Below are 19,004 nucleotides of genomic sequence, written 5' to 3'. Positions count from 1 at the left end.
AATGAAACATATAAAAAACAAAAAATATTTCAGGGAACTCCATAAATCCCCAGGTAACCACTAAGCATTTGAATAAGCCGTGTATCAGCCCGTATTACGCATTTAAACTGCTTGCTGCCCTACATAAGCAGTTCGAATGCATAGCTGCCTTGAGTTAGCATAAGCTGTGCTGCTCAAAAGCTTTCGGCTGTTAATTAGCATTTCAACTGCTTGAAGTGGTTTCACTTGGGAGCATACAGAATGCTTTTCAACTGCTCTTTAAATGCTAGGAGCAAAAAGGTTGAGAGATATGTTACGCATTTGGCAACACATTTTGTCTCTCTCTTACAGAGTCTATGCTTCTGTTTACAAATGTGTGCATCTTATTTGTTTTTTCATTTTCCCCTACTCATCCAAACGCACCAAAGAAAACATTACTGCAGCTGGATTGGATTGGGAACTTGTCCATAAAAAAAAATCACCAATTATTCATCATTTCGTAGGAAAATATGTGCCGAATAGGTGGATGCTTTGGTGGATCATAGGACTGTTTGAAAGAGGGAAGAAACAATCTTATTCCACAGATATTTAAAAGAAGGGATCCTAATGCTCTACCACAACGAAATATCTCAATGAAAACAAGTTTTGGATGTTGAATCTGAAGCTGTTATCGAATCATTCTTTATATTGGTGATTAAATCAACGCACGCCACCGGGACAGCTTTAGCATCGTGGATCAGGAGCAACAGAATCCGAAGCAGATATGATTAATCAATCTCCGGATCGTAAGTTCAAACCTATATCACTACAAAAATCAGCAAAAAAGTACCACCTAGCACCGGCTGGAATATGGAAGGACGATGAAGCGGGGAAGCAGGCTGAGAGAACGAGAAGCAGACGTCAATCTATTTTTGTTTTTTTTTTTTGCTCGACGAGGCGTTACGCTTCTTTGACATTTAGTCATGACGTTCCTGAAGGGATAGCACTAAGACAGCCCGTTATTTTGCCAAAACCTGCTGTGAGGTAGCACTATAGGCGCATATACGGCTAATTAGCATTAAACGCCTTGTCGTAAAGGCTACTATAATGCTGAAGGAATGCTATTTTAAATGCTTACTGGTTACTTGGGTCATCTTGAACAATTCAAAGCCACTTCGAGCGGAATTTAAGAGAAAATTTCTACAAAAAGCCCCCAATAATGTGGTGGCATAATTGAATCAATTGTTAAAAAAAAACCTTGACAGAAATTTCATATGGTTTTCGACGGATTATTGCCAGAACTGCTGCAGGTATTCAGATAGAAGTTTGGAGGAATTGCAGTCAAAATTCCTGTTGAAATAGCTTGGAGATTTGCCCGAGGAATGTGAGGGAAAATTTCCGGCTGTTATTTTTAAGGTGAAGTTTTATGACGAAGCCACACCTCAATTTTTCAAGAACACAAATCTGAAGAACCAAATAATGGTTTGCGCTGAAAAGTTGATCAATTAGTTACCCGCTGGTGGGGATCAATCGATCAAATTTTCAGTGTACACCGACATTTGTTTCTTTAGATTTGATCGAATCCAACTCCCGACAAACTCACAACATGTAAGTTCTTCCTTCGGAAGGGAAGTAAAGCGTCTCGAGATGAACCAGCCCAGGGCTGAAAATCTCGTTAATAAAGATAAGAAAAAATTCTTCAGATTTGTGCTTTTGAAAATTCAGGGTGTGGCTTCGTCACACATATCTTCACCTTAAGGTATTTTGGGGATTAGAAAAAAAATCTTGAAGTATTTCCGAAAGTATACTCTTCATTTCTATATTTGATCGAATGCTTACGACTGTGATTGACGAGTGTATTGCTAAATTCGACAGAATAGGCTAAAATACAAAGTACGTCTGACCAAAAATAAATAAAATTCATGCATACTTGAGACGGAAGCTTCTCCGAGATCTCCGTCAAGGAGTTTTTAGAGAATTTTAATTGCATGAATTCCATGAATTGCAGTAATAGTTTAAAAAAAATCCAATGATCAGTACCGGAAGTTTGTTTTTACATTATGTTGGAATCTCATCCTTACACAGTTCTAGAAAAGTTCTAGAATGGTCGGACGTTGTCCCCTAGATGGGCTGCACACGGTGTCAAAATTTTGATTATTATCGAACTTTCATGTACCTCGGATTTTTTTTTCATAGAATGTTAGAATTTCGGCTATAATGTATAAATGCAAAATTTGAAAATATTCTATCGGGGAAAATTTGAGTTAGCTGAGTTTCTAGCTATTTTCTATACTAAAAATCAATAATTACTATTTTAGCCTAAAAACGTCCCATACAAAATGTATGGAAAAAATTTTGCCGATGAAATATTTTCTAGTTTTCCGATTATGAATATATAGCCCAAATACTAATCATTTTCGAAGAAAAATCCGAGGTACATGAATGTTCGATAATAATCGAAATTTTGACAGCGTGCTGCATCGAGCCCGAAGCCGGTCGGCATTAAGGCATTTTCAATCATTTTGACGACTGCATGAACCAAAAGTGTCGTGTCTTGTATCGCGTCGCGTCCCGTGAATGTGTAAATTTGAAATTTTTAAGAAGTCATGCAACTCGACAGAAAAATATGGCTGCACCGGTTATAATAAAGTGCTTGGAAAAAATAATCCAGAGCTTTGTTCCTGGTAGTGCTTGCCGAGTAAGATGCCATTATTCAATCAATCTTCGCTCTCAATGATGAACGATCTTATCTTGATACTACACAGGAGACTTGCACAAAAATGCCCTGATTTAATCGATTTTTAGCGACTATTTGGTTTGTAATTACCATCTGCCATGAAGTAAGATGCCATGTCACATAGATAGCACATGGATGAATATTGAATATCCATGCGCCTCCATATGTTTCTCAACCTCTTTGAAAGAAACACATGGTTGATAATACTGGTTTCCAAAATAAAACAAAAGTTATGAATGAGTCTATTAACGACCTAAGTTTTCGTGCATAATAACGGTCTGGTTTCCAGAACGTGCTTCAAAAAATATTAAGTAGAGCAGTTTTTAAGTTTTAGCTGAAAATCAAGCTTTAAAAATATGAACTTAAATTTTTTTTTTAAATTTTCCATTGTGGTCGATATTTTTAACACATACGGACACCTTAATAAAACGGACACCTTAATAAACGTCTGAATACAGTTTTGTGTCAGATTGACGGAACCTGAGAAATTGACGAATTTATGGAACAAACTCTTTAAATTAAAAAAAAATCAATATAAAAAAATGGCGATGTTTTTTTATATATATTTACGAACAAAATATTAAATTTCCCAGCGTTAATTTGCGATGTTGTATGTCAGGGAGTTACTGTATAATGTTCAGCTAAATAGGAGTATTCGTTACAGAGGCTAAGATGTAGTAGTAATTTTAAAATAGAACAAAATCGATTTCAAATCATCAGCCTTCTTCGGAAAGTTGAAAAGTTCGCTCTACTGTATTTTTTCCTGAGTTTTCGAACTCAGCTAGGGTATCTACACTAAAAATGATCATCAGCTTATTGAGCGTAAAAATGCTGTAACCTAGTGTAACAAAATCACCGGAAATACTTACGAACAAACAACTAAACAACTGAAAGTTGCCAATTTGTATTGAGAATCCAAAAGAATTTCCGAGAGTTCACCTGCTAGGCTTATACAGGGTGTCTACTCATAAGACAAAGTAAAATTTCACGAGTTTTTCAGGGGGAAATTTTAAATCTTGATAAATCAAAAATTAGGCTATTTTTTTTTAATTTCTGTATTTCTCAAAAATTATTACCGAAATATCTTCAAAATTTATATTTAACATATTAAAGAGAAATGCGCAAGATTTATTATCCAAGAGATTTCACCAAATTGCTGAATTCTTTCAAGAACTGCTTATCAAAACTCTTTCCAATATATTGCTTTCGAATTACAACAAAACTCTTTCGAATATATTGCAAGAATCGGTTGAGGAATATTTTTGAACTTTTCTCTACGTTTTTCTGGGATAATTCCAAGAAATTGCTATGATATTTCCACCAACAATGACATCCAAATACTCTAATAAAATAAAAGTCAGGAAAAAAATGGCAGGAGTTCAATCAGTAGAGTCCACAGACTGTATGACCATTAAATTCAATATTTGATGACACAGCTTTGAATTTGAACTTGGATCTTTGCACTCTGTTCTGGTGATGTAGTAATGTTGAGATTTTGAAATTTTACACATAATTCTTCCTTCAAATTCTTCCGGAATTCCTCCTTTAAAATCATTTCCAGTTTCTCGCAGAGTTTTTCGTTGAAATTATCGAAGATTTTTGTTTTCTGGTTTTCTCCAGTACTCCCAAGAATATCCAGAGGTTTTTACGTATTGGGTTCCATAAATAGGACGTTCTTAGATTTTTCACGGGGACTCTGCTAGAGTATGTGAACCGCCCTCCGAACTTTCTACCAGAGTTTCTAGCTGGATTCCTCCCGGAGATCTTTCCAAAATTTTCTCCAAGTTCTTCCGGGAATTTCTCTTAGTGGTTTCAAGATAGTTTTCCAAGAGTTTCTGTAGGGATTTTTGCAGAAGTTCTTCCAAGCACTTCTTCCAGAGACACTTCTCAGATATTTCTCGTGGATTTTCTTGTGGGATTTCGCACTTAGTTTCTCCCGGGATTACCTTTGAAGGTTTTCAGAGTTCCTTCTTAAATTTCCTCCTGGGATTAGTCCTAGAACTTTTTTTTTGGATGTCCCAGTATCTCTCAGAATTTCTTTCTTAGTTCTTCTCGAGATTTCTCCAATAAGTCTTTGCGGAGACTTTCGCAAAATTTGACCGGGATTCTTTCAGACCCAGACAACCAGTATAGAATGTTGCATAAGATGATAAAGTGGAGGCCATGTACGTACATGCCTTCATTTAGGGGTATGTAAAAAGTTCGCATATCGCCTCCACTTTAACATCTTATTCAACATCTTATACGATCATTGGTTGACTGGGGATATTTTTCCGGGAATTTCTTACAAGAAATTTCGTAAGTTATCCCAAACGAAATCCCAAAAAAAAAAAAAATTTGAAAAAATCCTGCAAGAACAAATTTTAAAGAAATCCCAAATAGGAGCATCCAGAATCTCGGGATAATTTCTGGTGTAAATTCCGGGAAGAGCTCTGGGAATAATCCCGAGAAAATCTGTAGGAAAATAATCTCAGGTGGATCACTACAAGAAATTAGATAATCAACTACAAGGAAAAACCTTGGTAAATATCCGGAAAAAAATATCCGAAGAAGAATATCTTAGGAAGAAGTCCAGAATAACTCCTGAAAATCCTGAGAGACATCCCAGGATTAACACCGGAAGAAATCATTCTCTCAGAAATCCCGTGAGAACCTTTGGGAAATATACCTGCTGAAAATTTTATAGAAACCCAAAGAGAAGCTCTAGAAGAAAGTTCTTGAAGAAATCACAGCAGAGACTTCGGAAGAAATCCCGGAAGGAATTCCCGCAGAACATTAGTGAACAACTCCTTAAAACCGTAAAGCCATCCCGAGTAGAGGAAAAGAGCTCAATAATAGCATACTTTGATATGGAGAACGAAAAGTGATATGGTTTTGATTGACAATAAAGATCAAAGATCTGAAAATAACATCAAAAATTTAATGTTTTGGAACATCATCATCACATCATCTTTAGATTTTGTAAGATCTAACCAATAGCAGCGAGCTATTCGCTTGATCTTGAAATATCAAATTTTGATATTGTTCAGATGTTCCAGGAACATTTTCAGATATTACTATCAGATCTTTTTTTCTCTTATATTAACCAAACCAATATCACGTTTTGGTCGTCAGTATTTTATCTCTAACCGGGATTCTGTATGATATGAAATTCTGTATGTAAAATTCCAGAAGAAATCAATCGGAATTCTGGAATCGTAGAAGATTCTCAAGGAAAAATACCGGAAAGAAATGTTAGAATCTTGGAAAAGTGCTGGTAAGAATCCGGAAGAATCTCCGGAAGGAATTAAAAAAAGAATACCAAAACAAATGGCGTGAAAAATAAGAAAGGAATGGTGCAAAAACCCTGGTAGGAATTTCAAGAGATATAACCAAATAAATTCCAAAAAGAAACCCAGACAGAATCTCAAGTAATAATTTTATCGATGGCCCATTTTACCTCACCTCAAGCTAGAGCCATCGTACTAGATATAATTTGAGATGTGTACTAGATATAATTTGAGATAAATCAAAGACAAAATAACCATCAATTTGTAAAAAAAACGAACAGAATCATCACAAGAAGATTTTTCACTTCAGGCTTCTCTGTCTCTGCCGGATTTCTCTGTACTATTCGTCTCTACACAATACCCCGTATGAAAACGTCACTCAAAGTTGATTTATTTATATTCAATCGAACAGAGACAAGAAAACATTGATCTGCACTCACCACCCTCCGCAGTTTACGGCTTGCATCGGGCGGCGCGGTGGTGGAACTGGGTCAAACACATGCGTTCGAAAGCATCATTCAACTTTTTTTTTGGTTTCGAACAACACAAAACGTGATTTGATAGCACAGATAGAAAGTAGCATCTGGTGCACCGCGCCACAGAAGTAAACACACATCTTCGAATCGACTACGGCGACCAAGATGACGACGACTCTTCGTTCAATCCTAGGACGAATGGTTTTTGTTTCACCGCGTGCCGCAAAGGTAGGTGGTGTGGTAAGCCCAAAATCAAATCTCAGCATATTGCTATTCGATTGAATTGATGATGCTGACGCACGATATTCGTGTGTTGTCCGTTTGTGTGGGGACGCATGGTAAATAACTAATATGTACATTGCGATTGTAGTTACGCACGTCAATAATGTTTCGACTCTGGTGATCAACACCGATTGGGATATGACTGTCTCAGTGCCTCGTGTTGTCCATGAAGAAAGTGCATTACAGCACAATGTACATCAAGTATTTACTGGTTCCATCGATGTAGGTATTCAAATCGAAGTTTTTGTTTGTATTTGATTTATCGATTGTTGGACTAGCTTAGTAGATACATTCAATGATAGATTTGTAAATTGAATGCGCCCAATACTAGAACAGTTTATGACGTTTGTCAGTGATCGAAAATCTCAACCCCACGCCAAGCGATTCAATTGGAAATTTTTAACGATTATTCACTTTTTATTTCCCTAAACAGCCCTCCCGTTCATTCCAACTCGTTTTCCCATCTACCCGCCAGCAATCCGGCATAATGGATCTTAAAATTGAAAGGAGCGTGTATTTAGCGCGCATTTCCACATGGAAATCATTAGTGCGAGGCGGCCGGCGGCGCGGGTGCTACCCTGTGAATTTTTCCAACCCGCCCCTTGTGGTTTTCTCTCTCTCGGGACGGTCGTCCAAATCCCGGGGGTTGGGTTGGAAGTGCAATAAATAAATTTTCGACGCTAATTATAAATTTTACTTCGCTCATTAAAATATCGTTCGATTTTAGTTGGCAAACGTCTTCGAGCGGTCGAAACGGTCGTTGTTGTGAACGCTGCTGGATGCAATATGCTTTTGTCCGCGATCCGCAGGACTGTGAGAAAAAGATCGATGACTATGGTGGATTGAATCGAGAGCGAGTGCACTCTGGTGGTGCATAATTTTTCTGCCACTTGTTTCGATGACGCCTAGCTGGGTGTAATTGAGCGTAGCAAAAGCGTGTCATGGAGACGCGTGGTCTGTGGTGCTTGGAGTAGCATTGGGTTACATTGGCTGAAAAAATGATATCATTGATCACTTGAACAAGTTCGCACTGACACATTCCGGGAAACGAAAGGTTCCTAATCAGCGGATCTGGTGTGATGGTTAAAGCACGTGACTATCACGCCGAGGACCTGGGATAGAATCCCACTCCCGACAAACTCGCAAAATGTGAGTTCTTCCTTCGGAAGGGAAGTAAAACGTGGGTCCCGAGAAGAACTAGCCAAGGGCTAAAAATCTCGTTAATACAGATAAAAAAGGGTTCCTAATCAATGCTATTTGAACTCTAACTTATTCTCAATACTGTTTCAACCTTGTTGAGTTATACGACTAAGTTTCAGGCAATTCGTCTGGCAAAACCCCTCATGACGACTGACGAGATCATAAAACCTGTCGAGATCGAGAATACCCAAAGTCACTCAAGTAGCCCGAATTAATCCAAACCGCCCAATGCTAGTTGCGAAACGATCTTCTTAGAAGGTAACAAGGGTGATTCGTGCAACAAACTGAAATGGTAATGGCCAACCAGAAACAAAATTCCTTTAAGTCGTAGTTCAAATATTGGCTGACATTTAAACAGTGCCGTTGCCAAATAACGTAACACCTCTACTAGATCCTGCTAGCCATGCAAATCTAGACCACGTATCATCCTGTACTCTGTAGGTACCGAGATGTACCGAGACAGTTCATTTTATTTTTAGGCGAACTGCCTTAGGAGGCGAAGGGCGTAGCTATTTTTTTCCCGCCCCAACCACACATTGCCAAAAACTGCATCTTTCAACACTGGGACACGTGCTGCTATGAGCCATGGCGAGAAAATTGTGCAGTGTGGGGGTAAACAATGCTCACTCATCCGTGGAAATCGATCTAGGATGAATGCAGGCAAGCTAGGGACCAACCAACGCAACATGTTCCAATCGTTCCTACTGATGGGTGTAACAAAACAACTTGTTGATGGTGTGGTGCGAGACGGCTACGGTCGGTGGTGTGCCGAACCAAAGAGCGGGTTAAATTTTCTGGAAAAATGTTTCAAACGATGGTCGATTTGGCACGGGATCAGATTTTCTCGGAAGGTCGTCACGTCGAGCAGGGTGCGATGGGATGCGAGCGAAGTACAAATGGAAATGGAGCGAGCGCGGGCAATCGATGCCATAAGTTACGTGTACTTGTCGAGTGTGGATTTTTGAAACTCCCACGGGCCCTAGCGTTGTTGGAGTGAAACGGTTCGGCAGGCATTCAAGTGACGACGTGAGTCAAGGGTACGGGGTTTTTGGTGAAAATAGAATGCTGATCGGGAACATGCGCCTGCCTCGGTGCATTATCGTTTGAAAATCAAGTCAGGCTTAGCTGAAAATATCAGGTTCATTATTGTTTTAGATACGTTAAGTATGCATCCCAGATAAAAATACCATACAAACACAGTAAATATCAACAATTCTGCAGTAAATTGTATCACCAAAACTGAAAACCATTGATCAGAGGTATGCGAAGTCAGTAGAACACATCCTACACACAAAATTTCTTCGATGAAATCAGGGCCGGATTTACAAAAGTTGATCATTCTTCCACAAAGTATTGACGTCATTGAATCGAACTCGAATCTAGGTTAATTGGGTTTAAACATTTTGAAAAAATATTGATTTTACACGAAAGTGCACCTTTTTCTGAGCCACTATGATATTTTTTCTGATTTTTAGAATTTTATTTTGATACCTAAAATGAATTTCCAAGAGATTTTTTGAAATCACCTTTTGACAGCTGCGCAACTGATTGGCAACTCCGCCCAGTACAAAATCCGACGAGGGGTGATTCGACAAATCACTTCCATATAAACTTCAAATTGATTTCGGGAACCTATTTATCCTGGGCACCAGATATCATGAAAATTTCAATTTCGGCCCAATATTGACGTGCAGATTCAGAATATGAATTTACCTCAACCCCGTAATTCATTCATTTCAGATTGGAAATTCTGATAACAGCAATTATAAAAATATTTTACGCAAGTGTTCTTGGGGCTTCTGGTGAAATTTGAAAAACTTAAAAAAAAATGGAAAATCCAAGTTGGTACCTCTTACGAAAATTCGAATACAAAGTGTTGAAGAAATTTTAGCGGAAATCCCTGATGAGTTCCTGATAGATATTTTTTTGTAGAGTATAGGTCTGTTTCCTGAAAATTTTTTAGAAAATGTTTGGCAAAAATCTCGGAAAAAACTCTTAACTGATTAAAAAAAAAACGAAAACAATATTAAACTATTATAGTTTTCTTAAGATCTTCTTAAGTGGAATTCTCCACACATTCTTTGGAATTTACAGCAAGGAATTTTTGTATTTCATCGGAAGTTCGCTATGAATTACAGCCTTTATTCAGGAAGAAATTCTCTCAAGAACTCGATTATTTCTTTCCAAAGAAATTCAGATAAAACATTACAAAATAATCTGTCTAAATTTATTACGAAAGTTCCTCTAATAATGTTTGAGCAGTTCTGGAGCTCAATTTTATCAGGCCCAAGTTTGTTAAGTAAAATCAAACCCTAGAACCCCCAAGAAATCTACTAAATTCCAATAGAAATCCAATTGTTCTAAGAACTTCGAGGACAAATTCTCAAAATATCTACAAAATTTTTTGACAGAAATAAACACGAACATTCAGAAGAACTTTTAGAATTACAAATTCTCGAGATTAATTGAGGTGAACTTTTTTTACAGGATTTGCGGTAAAATATCTTGTGCCCTAAACCCGGGGTTCTCAATTTTTTTCAGTTTGCGATCCACTTAAGATTGTTATAAAATTTGGCGACCCACTAGCACGTATTTTCGTAACCTACGGCAGATAATCAGCACATTTTTTTGAAACATCTAGCAATTTGTTTTGATAGGGCACAGGATTCCAGCAAAATATTGTTGAAAATTTGAGAATTTGTTTTGTTGAATTATGTATTTATTGTAAGCGTTTGGTACGCAGTCTGGCTCCATGCAAAATATACAATTATACAAAATCTTTGAAGATATAATGCCAATTTTATGTGTCTGCTGAGCTTAAAAAAGTCTTCAAAATGAAAGGGAATGAAATCAAGCATTTTCTATCGTGTTTTCTCGTGCAAATATTTGTGAATTCATCAAACTGGTCGAGTTGAAAATTCAGTCTAATATTAACGGCGAGAGGGTCAACATCGAATAATGTTTTTATAATCATAGTACTGTTGGATCGTTAGAGGAATTTTCTTGAAATTCTAAATCAGATTTTTCATCCATACTTATTAAATATATATGTCGTTAAAGGTTTTGAAAATCAAAAGTTAAAATAAAAAAAAAAAAGATTTCCAAATGTTGATTTTTTATCAAAATTTCGTATTTTTTTGCTGATTTTTGGCATTTTAAATTTGTTTTGAATTTTTAAATGCTGAATGACATGTAAATCTAACTGAAAATGCAAGCTTCAAGCAACAATTGTTAATAGTTAACTTGAACTATTTTTTCCAGGAAAATCTGAAATTTCACCAAAATGTTAAACCTTTCGAATGAAAACTCATAGTTTCTAAATCAATTTCAGAACGCCAGCAGTAGTTTCAATTTTCAATATACTCCGGTCCGGACTAAAACTTATAATACAAAAGTTTGAAAAGTGTTAAGGAGAAACCTAATTTCTGGAAACAACTCTGCCGGTTCTCCAAGAGAGTATTTGTGAATTGGGAAATGGCTAAAAATATCTTTTGGCATAAGTTAATTGAGACATTTATTACAATATCGCCCAAGCCTTCGCGACCCACCAAAAATCAGCCCGCAACCCACCAGTGGGTCGCGACCCATAGTTTGAGAAACGCTGCCCTAAACTGACAAAATTAAGTGAAAAAAGTTAACATGTTTCGAAAGAAGCTTAGGACTTCATAAGTAGCTGTATAGGTAGCTACATTCATACCAATTAGAACCACAACAATTCACATACATCTTACCAGCAGACAGGTATTTCAAGTCCTTGTTCAAATCAAGAGTTGTTTATTGCTGTCTTTGATGGCTTTGGGTACAAATTGCATTCCTAATCAAGGAACAATTGTCTCAAAAACTCAACCATATTTATTATTAGTGTTTTTTTTTAAAAAAGCCCTCTCGATTTCTTGCATTTTTTTTCAAGAATTGATTTTAATTTATTATTTAATTTTTTATATCTAGAATATATAATTTGATTCCTAAAATTATTTTTGAAGACATTTTTTCATTTCACTTGATACCTGATCAACTGATTGACAACGCAACGTTGTACAAAACTTCAAATGAATTTTTAAATTAGTTGCCAGGCATCAAAATTTATGAAAATTTGTGTTGCAATCCAGTTTTGTGTGCAAATTCGGAATATACAGTTCACTGGCATTGTTTCCAGCAAACACCAAACAATTTTCATCACGAATTCTTCTTTTCACTTCATGTTTTCAGGATGCATTTCCACAATTTTTGGTTTTTGATTTTTTTTTTTATAAATGAACAGAGTAATATTTTCTAAATCGATTCCCATATACAGCTAGAGGAAAGATCAAGGTATCTCTTGAATTCTTTTCTGATGGAAAAGTTTTTCTGATTCACAGAAACCATTTTAAAACGAAATTGAAAAAAAATACTTAAATTTAAATTTAAACTTATTTAAGAATTTTGGCAATATTCGTCAAAGCTTTTCTCCAGAGATTCTTCCTATATTTTTTTTCGAAAATGTCCTCAAATTATTTCACTTCCATTTTTGAGCTATGCGCATGCAATTTCCATCGGAAATTCATTCGCGGTTTCCTTTAAGCACTTTATCGGGAAACATTTCCTAAATTTTCGGTGTTTTTGTTTCTTTTTTTATAAATAAACGGAGTAATATTTTCCAAATTGGCGTTCATACACAGTTAAAGGAAGGATCAAGGTATCTCCTAAATTCTTTCCTGGTGGATCAGATTCACAAAAAACATTTCTAAACGAAAATTTGAAAAAAAATGTTTCTGGAAGGATACCTTGAGCCTTCCTCCAACTGTGTGTGAATAAAAGACAATTTTGAAAATACTGTTCTGTTCTTCGGTGATTTCAGAAGGTGCTTCTAAAGAAATTATTTTTTCGAAAATATCCTCAAATTATTTTACTAGCATTACTTTTCAGAAATCCCATGAAATTTCCATTACATTTTTGATTGTTTATTTATTATAAAATAACGAAATGACGGAGTTATCGTTTCCATGCACGGTTCAGAATTGGCTTCTAGCACGGTTAAAAGATCTATGAATGTTTTTTTTTTATTTTTTTTTCAGGTGGAAAACATTTATAAGTTTCACAGAAACCATTTTCAAACGAAATTTCGAAAAAAAGGTTTCTGGAAAACCGGAAACATTTTTTGTAACTTCTCATCGTAATATGCCATTTTACCTCACGCAAATCTGACAGGAAAAGGCCTACTTTCCCACACCAAATTAACAGTGCTGTAATGATTCATTACAGCACTGATTTGCGTTGCGTAATAAACCATTACAGCACTGTTTTCAGTTTTGATCAACTTATTGATGCTTTCTGGACGCAGGTTTGAAAAATTGTGACAACTGCACAGTATAACCGGCTATGATCAAACTTCCTTAATCATGGCTATGAACATCAGTGTGCAGTCTGGTGAAAATGTTTAGTTGAAAACTATCCTCAAGTGGTAATTTATGAAGGTGCAAAAAACGTTGTACACAACTCGGTGCAGAATTCGATTTTTACAGCACTCGTCGTAATTATCCAACTCGGCAAGCCTCGTTGGATAAATGTACGACTCGTGCTGTAAAAATCTTCATTCTGCACCTTGTTGCGTAAACTACTATTACCAGCACAGAAAGCAGAAGATACTTTGGTCTTCGTTTTTTTTTTATGGAAACCGAATTAGAAAAATCCAAAACCAAAAAATAAGGAAATACATACAGTGTTGATTTAATTCGGTTTTAGATATGTTCAACAAAAGGGCCCATATAGCCGAGGCGGTAAACGCACGGGTATTCAGCATGACCATGCTGAGGGTGACGGGTTCGATTCCCGGTCGGTCCCGGATCTTTTCGTAAATGAAATTTCCTTGACTTCCTTGGGCATAGGGTATCTTCGTGCCTGACACACGATATACGCATGCAAAATGGTCATTGGCAGAGGAAGCTCTCAGTTAATAACTGTGGAAGTGCTCATAGAACACTAAGCTGAGAAGCAGGCTTTGTCCCAGTGAGGACGTTACGCCAAGAAGAGAGAGAGAGAGATATGTTCAACGATTTCGTACTCTTTGACGCAGAATAACTTTTAAACGTTTGTAAATAACATGAAAACAGCTGCAAGAAAAGCTGCTCGAGTCACTGTTTGGTGACTCTAAGAATTGTATAGAAATGCTTCAATTATACCTATTTGTAAAACGCTTGCCTTATGAGATCTGCAACATCTCATAAGAAAGGGTAAATTAAAGAAAAAAAAATTGTTTGTAGTGGGAACTTACTCAAGTTCAGAATTGTCTATCAGAAAGAGTAAATACTGAAGACTATTGACACACTGACTAAACCAAAAGATTCGCAAGTGACAATTGTTGGAGCATTTCTATGGAGTTTTAAGAGTCATCAAGAACTGGTTCTTACAACTTGATTTGTTGCAGTTCTTAAGTTATTTTTTTGAGTGGAATTGTTATGCGATTTTTGGAAAGATTTTGATTCAAATTGTAGAGAAACGCTTGATAAATTTCACCCACAGAAGAATTTGTGAAAAAAAAATCTTTGAATCTGCTGGTACTATTGTACTATGATAGGAAAAATTCCTGAATAAACTTAGAACAAATTTAGACAAATTTTATTAGCAAATCACTGAAATAGTAAATTGCCAGAATTTATGCTAAAAATTTTTAAAATTCCCTTAGTAGGGTACCATACGGAAGCTCTGAAGGTGCTTTTAAGCGAAATTTCAGAGGAAACTGGCTGGGATCTATGGTAGAAAGCTCTTGAAAAAATATTCCTGAAGAGTTCTTGAATAAAGTGTCCTACTGCATTTTCTGTAGCATTTTTTTTGTTCATTCTCTAAGACATAGCTTCCCAACCTTCGTTTCGCGACCCCCCAACCGCTTGCAGGCACGCTTCGATTGTTTTACGAAAAGCGCAGTGACGACCGACTGGGGGGTCGCGAGAGCCAAGGTTGGGAACCGTGGCTCTAAGAGGATTTTAAAATGATTTTTAAACTATTCTAGAATATATATCTAGAGCATGGTTTCCCACAGTTTGGGGATCCCTCAAAGGGGTTGCTGACCTTCATCCAAGGGGTCACGAGGGACTGTCGAATATTTTACTGTAACAGAAAACAAATGAGGGAATTTCCATGATGGGTCGCGAAAAGTACGTCTGCTGGCAAAAGGGGGTCGTGCACCTGAAAGTTTGGGAACCTCTGATCTAGAGCGTAATAATCGGCAACACCAGGGAAACAATGTTGATGAAAATCTGGAATATTTTTGGTTAAGTTTAGTAATTTGTAGACTATAACATGGGTGAATCTCTGAAGAATTTTTCATGAATTTGTTTAAAATCTAGGAAGAATATGATGAAATTTCTGATAAAATTGACGGAAAAAAATTCTGATGGAATCTCTAGAATAATTTACATTCGGTTTTTAAATTTATTTTTATTTTTTTAAACTAACAAATCTAATTAAGTATGTTGAAAGGTTCCCAGGAAATAATTTTGAATCAGATGGAATCCCAGAAAAAAAAATACTTGGGAAAACTATTGTTACAATCCCAAAATGAATCCAATCTGAGTTTTTTTGTACAAACTCCTCGACCCTCGTCAGATCCGTAGAGAGCCTTTTGCAACATTTGAGGTTGTCTTTAACGTTAATGTCGTTTGTGAAAGTGACATTCCGTTAACTGTGGTAATATGTATCGATTTGGGGGAAAACCTCTCGATCGAAACTATGGTTGCACTATAGTTTTTTTTACTGTCGCTTATTGTTGGAAGCTCTAAAATATCGTAAACTTCTTGTCATGGACCTTACTGCGAAAAAAAAAAACATACATATAACACGTCTCAATAGGTATGTCCCTAAATATACATATTACTTGGATTCGTTTTAGTCCAAATAGTTAACATGTAAAAGAGAACATGCACTGTAGATTCAAAGAAGGGTATATTACTTATAATAAACTAAAGAAAATGGTATTTTATAGTAATTAACTAAATTATTTGATGATGTTTTAATGAGCTCAACATATACAGAAAATGTAAATTATTTGAAATATGTATTTGGAAAGAGCGATGCTAAAGTTTCAAGTAACTTGGAAAACATTTGCCTAAATACTCAGTGCTGCAAGCTTCAAGAGTCATGTAACAAAACGTTGCCAAATGAATGCCATACGTATGGGTTGTGGTGATGCTTTTCACGCTAAACACGATTGTCTGGTGAAGGAAGAACCAGAAAGTTTGAGTTTTCGAATTGCGAGGGCAAACAGAAGTCAAACTTTTGCGATTGTCCTAACCATAAAAAAGTTGTTGAATTTCGTGCCCGGCAGATGAATGGGTATGACATTTGTACCCCGTAACTCTGCTGGTGGGATTTCAAACAGCATAAATCCTATAATCGATAAAACTTGCTATGTGTTTATGAATCATGCGTTTCCATGGCCTTCAACTTAGGTTTTTAATAGCTTAAGTAGCTTCAGGCTAATTTTGTATAATTCACGATTAAACCACAGTGAGGTATGTTTGCAAATATGTGTGAAATGCAAAACTAGAGGAAAACTCATAATTTTCTGCAACAAATTACTTCATAAATCTATTAAAATGTTAACATACATATTGTAAAGATCCTTTTAAGGAAAACCCATCACTGGAAATTATTAAAATAAGATTTTCGTCAAAGACGGTCATGTTCAAGAAATCATGTCGGCAAGTGCCAAATCTTCAACGAGAGCTGTCCCTCAAACTGCTCCATTTAACGATTGCTTAATTATATCGCGTTGATTGTCCACCGATTGATCGTCCACAGAGTCCGTTTCAACTCGGCTCACCGGTTGTTGGTCACTCAGCCGGCCAGCCAAATTCACACCGTCATTGCGTAACGAATTTACGATCTGAATAAACGGCTAAAAATAAGCCGGGACACATTATGCCATTCTTTGCGCGCTATTTGACCAACGTCTCAGTCGCCGTCGTCGTCGTCGTCGAGAGGCGTCTTCTTCCATTTTCATTTGTCCGGATAAGCTGCTCCTCCCGCTGCTTCGCTACAGCAGAGAGGAGGAGGGCATTAGCGTGCGCGAGTGGGACCATCTTTTTGGGCCGGCTGACGCCGAAAGAAGTTGACAAAGGACCTGCCGCGCTCAGGGGTTAAAAATAGACCTCCGCAGTACGGCGCGGCGCAGTTGGACCATAGTGTTCGCTTGACCAGAGCTCAGCAGAGGCAGCTCGAGCAGAACCGTCCCCAAAGTGGCGGCCGGCTTGGAGCGACAAAAGTGGGTTGTTCATGCGGGGGAAATATTTTAAGCTTGTTGTTATCTCAGGCCGTTGTGTTTTTTATAAAAAGAGGAAAATTTTCATTTTTCACGGTTGCTGCTATGGGTGACTTTGAGTGTAGCGGAGCCGCATGCGCTCCCTCTACTTTCAAATTCTTCACTGCGCGACGACTGCTGCCACTTCAGAGGTGGAGGGGTGCCGGAAGAAAACGAGGGCAGCTGGCAGACGAAGCTGTCAAGAAGTGAGATTTTGTTGGCCATCGTTGCATAATGTCCATTTTCCCATGGGCGAGAAGAAGACTTCGTTCACACTGAATTCGCTTGGACACTCGTGAAGATCGTTTAGAGCAGTTGAGGACAGATGCGTAGAAGATTGATCACTTGGTGACATGCTAGACTTAGCAGAGTTGTTCCTGCTTGGAACATTTCTACTTCGTGTTATGCAGCTGTTCACATGTCAGAATGCTGTTAAGGGGATTGGTTACTTCCGGAGTTATAGGAATATTGATTCCATAATCTAATCACTATAACCATGTGACAACTTGTACCCAAACTTCATTACACTTGAATCATTTTTCACAGCTCCATTACTTCACTGAGCAGACAGTGTCATTTTTGCCATACATACGGTTTAGTGAGAAATTGCTTTCTAAATTTATGACATTTCGTAACCGGAAGATGCCCAGCATGGGTTTATCCGTTGCTCTTCAGACTTCAATCTATTTTCGGATCATCTGCTCCCAATCTGCTTCCGATGTGTTGTGCACTCCCATATCCAAACTTGGTCACAATCTCCACACTCTTCAACTGTTCCAGAATTGTCTCACAGTCACTTATCGATATCACTTGCATGTGAGACCACTGATTTGTTCCTTTCGAATCCAAAAAATATCTTCTCCAAAAAAAACACAAAGTCTTCAGCTCGTACAGCTGTGTTTTGATTGCTTCCAGCGTTCGCCTTCACTCAATCCATCAACCGGAAAACACTTCCAAACTCCGCGAAACGGAGCAATAATGTACCACCACACCACGTGCTCGTATCTCACTCGGAGCTGCGCCAACCACCAGAAGAATCACGTTTTCAGTTTTTCCCTACACGAACTCAGCAAGACAGAAAAAAAACGCACACGCGCTAGTTGTACTGTGCTCAAAAGCAGAACCTAGCGGAGCAAACCAAACCAAACAACTGACCTGTTCTGAAAGGTCGAGACAATCGGCACCGGTTTAAAGTTTGCGTGTCCTTTTATAAATTTTCCACCGGGTGGCATCAAGACTTCGAGCGAGAGAACCCCCCTGCCAAGGGGCGGCGATCGAGGCACGCGCGAAGGGATACGATCGCGCAGAGGGGTTTGCTGCGGTTTCACCAATACACACACATGCACACATACCCGATCCGAGGTAGGTTTTCCACGACCAACCGGGGGGATCTTTTGGATACCGGGTAGCCGCGCAGTCACCACTTTTCCGACAGTTGAGTGGTGGAAGAAAAACGATAGGAAGAGGTTGTGGGGGGTTTCGAAAGGGGTTGCGATCGTACCAGTACAGATGCATCGCGCAGAGGAATGGGTTTCTTCTTGTGAGATTAACTGCGTCTCCGACGACGCTCAAAGTGGATTTTCTTAGGGACATGTGTACTATAGAACTAGGGTTGCATTTTAATAACAGCGAATTGATGGGTAGATATTGAATTTTGTTTCAATATGTGATTTAATATTTTAACAGTAAAGTGCAGCTCGTAGAGCAATGACTCTTAATAAACAGCCTTTTTATGAGTTTGTTGTTCATCAACATTAACTAGACTCGTGTTTTTATTTTTTTTTATTTTGTGATTTAAAATTTCTTTT

General features: G+C 37.6%; 1 protein-coding gene across 3 annotated transcripts in view; it reads right to left on the bottom strand.

The window, feature by feature from the left end:
- LOC109425692 (calcium-transporting ATPase sarcoplasmic/endoplasmic reticulum type) overlaps positions 1-18,493 on the bottom strand; it is an 84,955-nt gene extending 66,462 nt beyond the window's left edge. For 2 of the 3 annotated variants that reach the window (XM_062853025.1, XM_062853021.1), the window contains exon 1: positions 18,352-18,493. The gene's annotated coding sequence lies outside the window, so the exon portion shown is untranslated. Of the gene's footprint in view, positions 1-18,287; positions 18,313-18,351 lie in introns of those variants that run through there. The other variant, XM_062853024.1, reaches the window with a different exon arrangement.
- Positions 18,494-19,004: the final 511 nt, after the last annotated feature.

Source organism: Aedes albopictus, chromosome 2 (assembly GCF_035046485.1).
Source record: "Aedes albopictus strain Foshan chromosome 2, AalbF5, whole genome shotgun sequence".
Classification (NCBI taxonomy): Eukaryota; Metazoa; Arthropoda; class Insecta; order Diptera; family Culicidae; genus Aedes; species Aedes albopictus.
This window is presented reverse-complemented; position numbering and strand designations above follow the sequence as displayed.